The sequence below is a fragment of the Symphalangus syndactylus genome, chromosome 4 (assembly GCF_028878055.3).
Source record: "Symphalangus syndactylus isolate Jambi chromosome 4, NHGRI_mSymSyn1-v2.1_pri, whole genome shotgun sequence".
Taxonomy (NCBI): domain Eukaryota; kingdom Metazoa; phylum Chordata; class Mammalia; order Primates; family Hylobatidae; genus Symphalangus; species Symphalangus syndactylus.
In genome coordinates, this window is record NC_072426.2 from 150,322,805 (window position 1) to 150,335,791 (window position 12,987).

Here is a 12,987-nt window from a genome sequence, read left to right on the forward strand (position 1 = left end):
TTATGACATTACATGAAGGATTTATTGTTAGAATCTATATATGCAGATCACATACAGTTTTATATATAATTATATAAAATGTAAGAGGATGGCAATTAGTCTCATATTAATATTCAAAGTGCTAACAGTTATCACCATATCATTTTATTAAAAGCAAGAAATTCCTATTATTTTCCATTCAAAAGAAATAAAACATTTCCCTACAATAGTTACTCATTTGGAAGATATGTGAAAACTGGCAGTCATGAAACTTTGAAAGGGTTCAGATGAATTGTTCTAAATGTAGATTTTCATTGGTTCCTTCATTCCCCGTGACCTATAAAATACTCAGAGAAGCTTCAAACAAAATGTGTTTTCTCCCCACCCTGATCCTTGCCATTGGCAAAGGCTGCTTATTTTCTTATGTTTCAAATTATCCGAGTTAACGTGACTGGCTTTGTTTAGCAATGACTTCACATAACTGGGCCTTTTATCAGGCATTTTTATATACCGGCACTATTCATGTTATTATCAAAGACTGAAAAACATCATTTTTTGTAAAAGCTGAGCAAAACACCAAAGAGTATGATGGCAACAATAATATATTTATCATGAGATGCTGGTAAGAATAGTTAAACAAACTGAAAAATAAATGATCTAGCAACCAGAGGCTGGAGTGAGGGTGGACAGGGAAACGGGAAATGTTGGTCAAAGGGCGCCAAGTTTCACTGAGTTGGGAGGAACAGGCTCTGGTGATCTATTGCACAGAATGGTGACTCTAGCTGATAATAATGTATTGTATATTTCAAAATAGATAAAGGATTTTAATGTTCTCACCACAAACAAATGATAACTCTTTGAGGTGATGGATATGTTTATTAGCCTGATTTGATCATTTCACAATGAATGCATGTATACATGACGTTGTACCCCATTAATATATTCAATTATTATTTGTCACTCAAAAATAAAATAAAACTTAAAAACAAAATACTCATCCTAAAAAGAATTTTATGGCTAAACATGAGCTTTCAAAGAACATTTTTGGACAGTATGTGTGAATAAATATTTTCAGGGCTAGTTTCTTTTCATTAGTAACATGTTAAGCATTTCTCTTCTACAATGTGTTTAATATCTACACATTATTATATCATAATTATGAGCCATAATTTATATATCCATCTGCCACTGATATTTTATTTTCAGTATTCTATCTTTAATCATGAACCTTACTTTTTGTATGCACTTCTGATTATTTCCATGGAACACATTCATTGAGTTGCAATTGCTGGGTCATAGGGAACTGTTCTGTCATTTGAAATCTGGGAAGCAGGACCCATATTGTAATGCACCTCAGTTATAAACAGGGCCACCATGCCATCCGCAGATGGCACTATGTGAGCACATGACTAAGGTGGGCCAGGTGCTCTTCACAGTTTTTAACTTTGAGCCTAAAAAGCTGGTTTTATAGGCCTTCCTAATCATATTCATCTTTTAGTAGTTGACCCTTTCCTCTGGCTTCTTAAGAAGTTAATGAATTTAAAAATCAATACTAAAAATGTTTAAGGTCATAAATATCTTCTACTTGGTTTACAAAGGAAGAAAAAACACCCTGGCCTCACAAAGGCTTTAAGTCCTATTTAAATTCATTCACACTTTGTAGAATTATTTCATATTCTTGAGGTGGGATGTTGAATTATTAATTTAGCAATTTGTGTTTTCAGGTCATGAATTATATTAATTTCCATTTCAATGAATGTTAGAGTATTTGACCAGATTGTGATGTTGCCTACTTGCATAAAATATTCTTTTCCATGAATACATTGAGAAATTAATTACAACATAGATTGTTTGGCTCAACAAATCAGAATTAAGTGAAGGGTAAAAAAAATGGGTTTTTATTTCTAGATTATAGAGTAAATACATATATTTACCTTACTTTCCTCCTGAAAGCATACTAAGTTGACTATTAAAAATATACAAATAGGTAAGAAAAAATAGGTAGTGATACCATGGTAGTCCACTCATTTTCTTCTTTAAAGCCAGCACACTCATCCAAAACTGTCACAGATACCTGCTGCTCATTGGCTCATAGCCATGTCTATCATAAGGAAGCAGATTCTTAAATAAGATTGTGGCTATAAATCAATGAACAGCAATCTGGCAATAAGAATTCTGTGACCATTGGTGGATGGGGAATAGATGGCCCATGACAAGCAATAATAATACAATTGTTAAAACTTTCATCATCAGTGAGTCAGGATGGAGTAATGGTGGAAAGGAAGTACATGAGTTTATGCAATATTTTTCTTGAAAAGTATGAGGGAATATATTATTGAATTGGGTGGCTGTGACTAAGTGCCATAAATTCAATGAAGAGAGCCAATGACAGGCCCAGAATGATTAATCACCAATTAAGGGCAAAATCTGAAAGCCAAAGGAGTTCCTTGGCAGCATTTAGTAAAGCTCTAATCTCCTATAAATGGACAGAAGACAGAAAGGAGGAATGGGCTCAAGACTAAATCATAAGAGTAGAGGAGATTCAGACAATGTTAAAGGCTGCAATTTTTACAACAAGGTCAGATATTTGAAAGGACTCACAAGATTCCATGGAGAACATTCATGTAAGACGTTTAATACAGGCAAATGATACAGTGCGTTAGGAGAACGAGAATGTAAGAAAGCATCAATATCTGAAAGGCGTCCAGGCATAGCTACCTAGGGCCCTTATTCACACAAGGGTGTGCTTTGTCTTTGGACTGAACTTCCAAGGTTTATTGCAAGTAAATTTGGTTTGGAAAGACCTTCGTAAGAGTTTCCGGCAGAGTTCTGTATTCCCTTAAATTCACCTAGCTATATTTGACTGCAGAACCAGTGATGCTACATATAAGCTATCAATAAACAACCCAGCCTGGGTACCACTTGGGGTATTCTAAATTTTAAACAAAATGTTATAAATTATGAGTTAGCCCACTATCCTTATATGGCAAAGAGTCAGATACTTCCATGTGCCCCTGGAGATAAGCACAGAACGGTCATAGTTCATCTGTAAAATTATTCTACTCTATAAACTACGTAGCTCCAGTGAGTTTCCTAGGCCAAATTCAGATTTCTAACAAGAAAGAAATGAGACACTGACAACTGGATGTGAAAATCTGGGTAGATTCAGTTGAAACCCTGGAACTCTAGATGCCCCTAGTTCTACTGGTCTGGCAGTGGCCTACTTCTTCTTAGAAAATAGTAGCCACCTCCTGCCTAAAGATCATGGAGAGGTCTTCAAGAAGCAGATGCCTTATGAGACAAAGTCTCTTTTCCTGGAGTCAACCCTCTTCTTCCTCCCTGACATCCAGACCAATAATAAGAGTCAAATATCAGCACAGCCCAACTGAGGAATAAGACTGGCAGAGGTGGGATAGTATCACTCTCAGGAACAATATCCCAAGGAAGATAGATTTAAAGAAGGAATGCAGAACATAAAGTTGGGAAAATGAGAGTCTGTCGTTATGGGAGGCCTCTGCTAGAATACATGATTTAGCCCTCTGACAGTCCAGGAGATGGTGCTAACACACTGTTTAGATGGCTCATGGAAGTTTGAAATAAGTTACAGCCTATATAGTTAGTCTAATGAAAATGCCAAAATGGACAGGAAAGGTATAATTGAAAGGGATCAAAAAGCTCAGGTAGGCACTCTGATAAACTATACAAGGCTGGAAAACCCACCAGTCATCTGTTTCTTAGAAGACATGAAAGACACTCCATTTACCAAAGAAGAGTGTCCTAATCAAGGGGTACTAACACTGTTCAGAAGACAGTGATGGCTGTCTTCTGTAGGCTAAAGTGGACAAAAAGAGGTGCTACAACAGAACTGAATTATAAAAAACAATGGAGATTGTATGACAATGGAATGATAAAGGTCCAACACTTAACCATCAGTGGCAAGACTAATGCAATCTTCGCAACAGCAGAAAAACCTGAATGGCAGGCAAGTGATCCAGCCCTCAGAGGGCCATGGAGATGGTTAATAGGACAGAGTGTTCATACAGGCAAGAGAGAGGAAAACCAATGAGTGTTTTAAATTTAAAGAATCAGAAGAAATCCCAAATGGATAAACAAGAGAGTGTGGACACTCACTCCAATAAACGTCATGATCCCATCCCCAATTTCCTAAGCTAGCTCTCAGACCTGAAACCCAACCACTGAAGAAACAGTTTCATTCCTATAAGGAAGGACCCTGAAATGCCAAAGCAAGTGTATTCAGTAGTAAACTACCTAGTTCATCCCCAAAGGAATATACAGCCATTTTCTTTGTTAACAGTGAACTGGAAAAAGGGAAATAACTAGGTTTTTTTGTTTTGTTTTTTTGAGGATGCTTGGACACAGGATCTGAGTTGGCACAGATATCCTGATATCCGGGGTTCCAAAGTGATAATATGTGGAATGTGGGGCCTAGAAAACAAATGGAGTCCTCACCTAGATCCAGGTACCAGTGAAGCTACTAGGTCCATTATTCCACCTGATGAACATTTCTCTAGCATTCTAATGTATAATTAGCAAAAACAAACATGGCAGTTGATGGGACCTTCATCTAAAGTTCTTGACCTATAAGACAGAGGTAATTTCAGTTTTCAAATTCAGTTTTCAGTTGAAGACTGAAACTACCTCTGTCTTGAGCCAAGAGATTAAAAAACAAACAAAGCAAAACAAAGTAGAATACATGCCAGAGGGAATGGCAGAAGTTACTGTCACCCTCAGTAACTAAAAAAATGCAAGGGTGGCTACTACTATAATATCCCATCCAATTTATCAGTCTGACCCCTAAAAAATAGAAATGTTTTTTAAAAAGGGATCATTCTTTCTTTTAAAAATATCTATAGAAATCTATAACTTCTAGCTATGGACACTGATTGCCATCCTCCCCATTCTGATATTTAGGGGCTTTCTGCCTGAGGGCAGTTTCCCATCCACTGGCCATAAAATGAAATCTAACACTTTACAGCACCCATACATAGAGGTTCTATTTAGGCTTCCTACTCCCTGCAGGTGTCTATTGAGGAAATAGGTCCACCTATGAAATAACAGAGATAAACCAAGTCAGGTCCTCTTAACAGTCAAAAAAGTTCTTCATTCTTAAATATTACAGAAAAAAAAACATTCTCACCAGTCATAGAAGAAATCCAACTACAAGAAGAAGACCAATATAAATAAATAGTGCTAACTAGCCCTAAAGAAAACAATAAGGATTCATGAAACCTACAAAATATATAAAATAATCTTACCTGTATCTTCAGAAAGTTTGGAGAAAATATTGAATTCCCAGGATGCTGTGAAAACAGTGCATTAGAGAAAGTGTTAGACAGAGAATGTGGTAGATAATTATGACCTTCTTTTTTGTTTTTTTTGTTTTTGAGATGGAGTCTCACTCTGTCGCCAAAGCTGCAGTGCAGTGGTGCAATCTTGGCTCACTGCAACCTCTGCCTTTTGGGTTCAAGCAAGTCTCCTGCCTCCCGAGTAGCTGGGACTCCAGGCACATGCCACCATGCCCAGCTAATTTTTGCATTTTTAGTAGAGACAGGGTTTTGCCATGTTGGCCAGGCTGGTCTCCAACTCCTGACCTCAGGTGATCCACTGCCTCGGCCTCCCAAAGCGCTGGGATTACAGGTGTGAGGCATCACACTCGGCCAATAATTGACTTTCAGTGTCTATCTTCCCTATCTTTAGTAACAAAAAATTGATTTTTAGATTAACACACTTCTTTGCAGCTAAAATATTATGCTTCTCAGCATTCCACGAAACTAATGGGAAATTATGTTACTAAATTCTGACCAGTGAGATTGTATTAGTCTGTTTTCACACTGCTGATAAAGGTATACCTGAGACAGGGCAATTTACAAAGGAAAGAGGTTTAATGAAGAACTCACAGTTCCACATGGCTGAGGAAGCCTCACAATCATGGCAGAAAGCAAGGAGGAGCAAGTCATATCTTACATGGATGGCAGCAGGCAAAGAGAGAGCTTGTGCAGAGAAACTTCCATTTTTAAAACCATCAGATCTTGTGAGATTCATTCACTATCACAAGAACAGCACAGGAAAGACCCACCCCTATGATTCAGTTATCTCCCACTGAGTCCCTCTCATAACACATGGGAATTATGGGAGCTACAAGATGAAATTTGAGTGAGGACACAGAGCCAAGCCAAATCATTCTGCATCTGGCCCCTCCTAAATCTCATATCATCACATTTCAAAATGAATCATGCCTTCCTAACAGTCCCCCAAAGTCTTAACTCATTTCAGTATTAACTGAAAAGTGCACAGTCCAAAGTCTCATCTGAGACAAGGCAAGTCCTTTCTGCCTATGAGCCTGCAAAATCAAAAGCAAGTCAGTTACTTCCTAGATACAATGGAATTACAGGCACTGGATATATACAGCCATTCTGAATGGGAGACATTGGCCAAAACAAAGGGGCTACAGGCCCCATGTAAGTTTGATATCCAGCAGGGCAATAAAATCTTAAAGTTCCAGAATCATCTCCTTTGACAGCAAGTCTCACATCCAGGTCACACTGATGCAAGAGGTAGGTTCCCATGGTCTTGGGCAGCTCCACCCCTGTGTCTTTGCAGGGTACAGCCTCCCTCCTGGCCGCTTTCACAGGTGGGCATTGAGTTCCCTGGGCATCCAGCTGTATCCATATCTCCCCTGAAATTTAGGCAGAGGTTTCTAAACCCCAATTCTTGATTTCTGTGCACTGGCAGACTCAACACCACGTGGAAACTGCCAAGGTTTGGGGCTTGCACCCTTTGAAGCCATAGCCCAAGCTCCACATTGGCCCCTTTCAGCCATGGCTGGAACAGCTGGGACTCAGGGCGCCAAGTCCTTTGGCTGCACACAGCATGGGGACCCTGGGCTTGACCCACAAAACCACATTTTCCTCTTAGGCCTCTGGGCCTGTGATAGAAAAGGCTGTCATGAAGACCTCTGACATTCCCTGGAGATATTTTTACTATCGTCTTAGGAATTAACATTCAGCTACTCATTACTTATGCAAATTTCTGCAGCTGGCTTGAATTTCTCCTCAGAAAATGGGATTTTTCTTTCCTGTCTCATTGTCAGGATGCAAATTTTTGGAACTTTTATGCTCTGCTTCCCCTATAAAACTGAATGCCTTTAACAGCACCCAAGTCACCTCTTGAATGCTTTGCTGCAGAATTTCTTCTGCCAGATACCCTAAATCATCTCTCTCAAGTTCAAAGTTCCACAAATCTCTAGGGCAGGGGCAAAATGCCATCAATCTCTTTGCTAAAACATAACAAGAGTCACCTGTGCTCCAGTTCCCAACAAGTTCTTCATCTCACTCTGAGGACACCTCTGCCTGGACCTTATTGTCCATAGCACTATCAGGCTTTTGGTCAAAACCATTCAACAAGTCCCTAGGAAGTTCCAAACTTACCCACATTTTCCTGTCTTCTTCTGAGCCCTCCAAACTGTTCCAACCCTTGCCTGTTACCCAGTTCCAAAGTCATGTCCACATTTTCAGGTATCTTTTCAGCAGTGCCCCATTATGACAAGAACAGCACAGGAAAGACCTGCCCCCATGATTCAGTCATCTCCCACCAGGTCCCTACCACAACACGTAGGAATTATGGGAGCTACAAGGTGAGATTTGGGTGGGGACTCAGAGCCAAACCATATCAGAGATGTAACTAAAACTTTCATATAGAACTTTCCAAAAGTCTCTTAAATAAAAAGTAAAATAAGTCTTATTTCCTCTCCTATTCATTTTGGTGTGAATACAGTCATCATGTCTGAAACTCATGTAGGCATCCTGATCCATGAGGCCTGCATTAAAAATTAGAAGTTGTAAGACAGAGCTTGGCTCCCTAATGACCGCAGACCTGCAAGCATCCTCAGATTTAGGTATGCGTAAAAAAAAAGAAATTTGTCCTGTATACAATACATCTGGTGAGTAATAATTTTACTTTCAATGGCAAAATATGCAATTATTTTTGCACCAACCTAATAGTAAACATAAGCCAATATAATTCTTTTTTTTTTTTAAGAGACAGAGTCTGTCATCCAGGCTGGAGTGCAGTGGTGCAATCATAGCCTTCTACAGCCTTAAACTTCTGGCCTCAAGTGATCTTTCCTCGGCCTCTCATGTAGCTGAGACTACAGGTGCTCCACCACACCTGGCTGTTTTTTATTTTATTTTTATAGAGATGAGATCTTGCTATATTGCCCAGGCTGGTATCAAATTCTGGTCTCGAGCAATCCTCCTGCCTCAGGCTCTCATAATTTATAAAAGAAATTAATAACCCTTTTGGAAATTAAAAACATAAATAGAAAAACCAAAAAAATGGATGAGGAGGGTTAGAACATAAAGGAGGAAATTGTCTGTGATGTAAAGCACAGTCAACAAAAGGGACAGAACATCTCAGAAAAGAAATGTCAAAGAAAAAATCCAGGAGTGCTAACATTTGGATAAGAGAAAAATATTAAGAAGAAATTATTTTGGAGAATAAGAAAAAATTATCAGGCCTGACTTTGTATTGGAAGGTTGATCCTATAAATTCTAAGCTAAATATTGGTAAGAAGACACCAAGAAATTTTAAAACCTAAAATTTTTTAGGCCTCCAAGCCTCTAGATGGAAGAACTCACTTGCAGACTCAAGGCGCCAGCTGGCATTAACCTTGTCATCAGCAACGCCAAACCATTCCCTTACCACTTCAGAGTTCTAAGGGAAATTAATTTTATTTGAGCATCTGATACTCTACCAAAATCTCAGTGGAATGTGAAAGCAAAATAAATGCATTTTAAAACACACAGGAATCATAAAATTTAACTTCCCATCATAAATAACTTACTTTACAGAATACTCTAGCAAAATGACAGAGAAAACAAAAAAAATTTTTAAAGACATTGTATTAATGAAAGAGGGGTACAGTGATGGAAAGTTCCAGCATGGCAGTCATAGAGTATAAGGGGAGGAATCTTGTTTTCCCATGGTTTAGAAGTAGGAGTTCCAAGGAAGTAAAATAAATGTATGTCAAAGGAAGCTACAGGAAATCACATTTGTCACACTAAGAGTTGGTGTAATCCAAAGATATAAGAAAGACACAATTAGAAACTCCAGGAACACCAAAAGCCATATAAGAAAATCACGGTACAAATATAAAGCTAATTAAAACATGATATGATTGTAAGAATGATAATTTGAAGGAATTAAGAAAAGAGAATTATTTTGAGCTCAATGTAGGCAACACGGCAGTTATGGCATCAGACTTTAAATGAAGAAAATATAATCCCAGCACATTACTTATGTGTCTATAGTTCCTGAATCATAACTCCCATAGCCCTTGTTCTTTCTCCCCAGGGCAGGCGATAGAAACTGAAAATATAACCTCACATTCACCTACCTGTCTGTCTTGGAGCTGGCCATAAAGCAATGCTCTGACCTACTTTATCTGACCGCGGGTCGTAAGATCCACATTTCAGAAAGGGTCCTGTAGCATATACTGGAGGAAGGAATGCCACATGGAGAGGACAGGAAGGATCTAAGCAGACAGGCCTTTCTGGGGTTCCCCCCACCCACCCCAGTCTATTAGTGTTAGATCCTATCCTTTTTGCCTAACCACATTTCTACATGGTTGCCCACGCTTCAATCCCACCTATTTAATGAAGTCTCCATAAAAGTCTATTTATTTTCTCACTGCTGATAAAGACATACCCGAGACTGGGCAATTTACAAAAGAAAGAGGTTTAATGGAGAACTCATAGTTCCACATGGCTGGGGAAGCCTCACAATCATGGCAGAAGCCAAGAAGGAGCAAGCCATATCTTACCTGGATGGCAGCAGGCAAAGATATAGCTTGTACAGAAATACTCCTGTTTTTAAAAAAAACCCTCAGATCTCGTGAGATTCATTTACTATCATGAGGACAGAGCAGGAAAGACCCACCCCCATAATTCAATCACCTCCCACCGGGTTCCTCCCAGGACATGTGGGAATTGTGGCAGTTACAACTCAAGATGAGATTTGGGTGAGGACACAGCCAAAGCATATCAACAGGTATGAAAAGCTTCCAGATAGCTGAACACATGGAGGTTTCTGGAGAGTGGTACACTCAGAGAGGGCACAGAAACTCCATGCCTCTTCTCCCATGCCTCGCCCTAGGCACCTCTTCATCTGTATCATTGGTAATATCCTTTATCATAAATGTGGTTCCCTGAGTTCTATGAGCTGCTCTAGCAAATTAATCATACCCAAGGAGGGGATCATGGGAACCCCAATTTATAGCTGTTTGGTCAGAAGCACAAGTCACAACCTAGGACTTACAATTGGCATAGAAAATGGGGGACCCTGTGGGATCTGACTCTCTCCAGGTAGACAGTGTCAGAATCGAGTTGGAGGACACCCAGCTGGTGTCTGCTGTAGAAATGATGGCTTGCCTGCTTATAGGAGGGGAGAAGTCCCCACACATTTGGTCACAGAGGTCTTCTGTGTTGACTGCTATGGGCGAGAGCAGAGGAAAAACAGTTTGTGTGTATTTCCACTCACTCAACTTATATCTGAAGAGAGGAACATTTACATCGGCATAGTCATTTAAATGCTATCTTACTGGTTTTTCACTTTAAAAATTAACCTATAGATAAGGCATGAAGATAGTCATAAGGAATAACTGATATAATCTAGGAGGTATTTTGCAGGAAGAGGGGAACCCAGCAGGCTGTGGCTAGAATAGGGAAATTTGCAGATAGGATCTAAATAAACTGAAATGGAAATGTAGAGGTTTTAATATGTTTTCAAAAATTACAATATATAATAAATAAAGGTAAAATAATAACATAAATAACTAATGTGTTCACCTGCAGGGAAAGGAAGGGAAAGTATGGTGGTATGAAATGAGATGTATCTTTCTTTTCTCTATCAGGGAATCAGATGTTTTCGAAAGTACGTGAGCGTCAAATGACCACATAAACTCATTCTCGGGATTTTTAAATAATCGCATAAAATTCTTGAAATAACTTATAACTGCTTGTGTTTAAAATATTTTCATGACATCAACAAATTTGAGCAAACATTCTGAGTAAAGATAATTAATTGTACTTGAAGTGTCAGACTGAGACCCAGGGTCAAATTTGCAAAATTGTTTTAAAAAGTAATTATTCTCTAGTGCCACAAAATATTTAGTTTTAATATTGCTAAAATCTGTGTTATGTCTATTACGTTAACAACTATGATGATAACTGGGATTTTCCTAGTGAGGAACTAAAAGTCCTTTAGGTGTTCCTTAATTCATAGCTATATATATTTTTAAATGCCCATTTGGGATCAGAGAGATTAAAAGATGCTCTGACATGTTTGTATGAGACTGTACATAGGTAACTTGAATCTATTCAAAGTAGTTGAGTGTTTCTTTGAGATTATATTCTAGCTCTTTCCCTTCCCAACTGTGTGACCTTGGGCAAGCACTTAATCTTCCTTCATCTCAATTTAATCCCCTGTAAAATGTGAATAATATCAGTTCTTACCTGACAGTATAAGAAATGAATTAACATAAAATTATTCAAGAATTCTTGACACATAATAAGCATTCAATAGATGTTAGTTATGATCACCATCCTAAAGACAGAAGGAATGAGGCTTCATGAGTCTAGCCTAGGAACAAAGTAGACATATGGAGGGCAGTAGTTCTGAGTCTTGGCTACTACTTTAACCAGCAGGAAAACTAGTCCTCTGGATGGATACAAGTGTGTTTCAAAGAGGTAGATAGGTAGAGGTACAGGTAGAAGTGGAGAGAGGGAAGGAGAGAAAGAGAAATAATTTTAAAATTAAGATATTTTAAAATTCTTAAAACAATAGGATACAAATAATACTGGTTTGTATCATAGACAGAACAAAAAAAGTAGTTCTCCATCCCTGCTGACCCATTTCAATTTTACTTTGCACCATTATACAAATTGGCACAAGGAAGCCCCAGATAATGGCAATGAACTGCTGTGGTCATTACCGCAAGACAAGAGAGATTCTAATGCCTGACAGGGCAGTTTGAAACGGCTATGACGCCCAGCAAGTGGGACTGCCTTGTGTAGCACAATAATGAGAGCACCAGAGGATAGACAGCAGCTTTGTCTTTCTCAATCCATTCGTTGGTCCCCGGCTATTCTAAAACAAATACACTCTTTTCATTCAGACTCTCTGTGGCAACTGATGCCCCAAAATATAATCACTGCTTCAGAAACTAAATGTTTGAATTTCTCCTAAATTGAGTTTTCCAAGTCCCCAAATTAGTTCAGGAGACATACAGGGAGAAAATGTTGTTTTATTTCATCTGGGTTTACTAAATTCCCTCTTTAACATGAGTTAAAATCTATAGTATCCAATGTAACCTATGTTCCAATATCAGATAAGTCTCAAAAAATCTATACTACAGGAAGAAAAAAATTTCTAAAATATTTCTATTTCTCTAAATGACACTTCTTTAGATTTAATTTTATAGATAATGGTTCTAAATACTTAAGAACTATTAGAAACTTCAGCTTGCTGCTATGTTACTTTAATCCAAATACACTTTCCTTCAAGGCAGAAGTTTAAATGGAATATAACGGTAAGCTCAAATGTATTTTCTTTATCAAGAAAACTAAGATTAAAGTAGCTTGGATTTGGGTTACTTTCCAGACTAGAGAGTCTGTATTTATGTAAAATGCCAGCATTTAAAAATAAAATCCCAAATGTCCCTTTTCAATTAAATCTTAACTAAAATGCAAATTACCTAAACATTGGGACTACAAAATGTTCTCATCTTACCTGCCTTCAGAATTTCAATATAAGTGTTTATTGCATTCAGAAACCACTGGGAGGTGTTTATTGAATACTTTAAAAATATTTTTCTTAATAATATAAAGGAAATAATGGGTTTAAGATATTTCAAAGCCAACAACTTTAGTCCATTTCTTCCTATGCCAAACTCCTTCTGATTGTATTTTTAGCAAATTTTCTATTTAATCT

The 12,987-nt window shown here is 38.1% G+C and overlaps 1 protein-coding gene across 1 annotated transcript in view; it reads right to left on the reverse strand.

Moving 5' to 3' along the window:
- VEGFC (vascular endothelial growth factor C) overlaps positions 1-12,987 on the reverse strand; it is a 479,792-nt gene that overhangs the window by 428,175 nt on the left and 38,630 nt on the right. Inside the window, exon 2 of the mRNA XM_063638455.1 lies at positions 5,256-5,300. The gene's annotated coding sequence lies outside the window, so the exon portion shown is untranslated. The remainder of the gene's footprint in view (positions 1-5,255; positions 5,301-12,987) is intronic.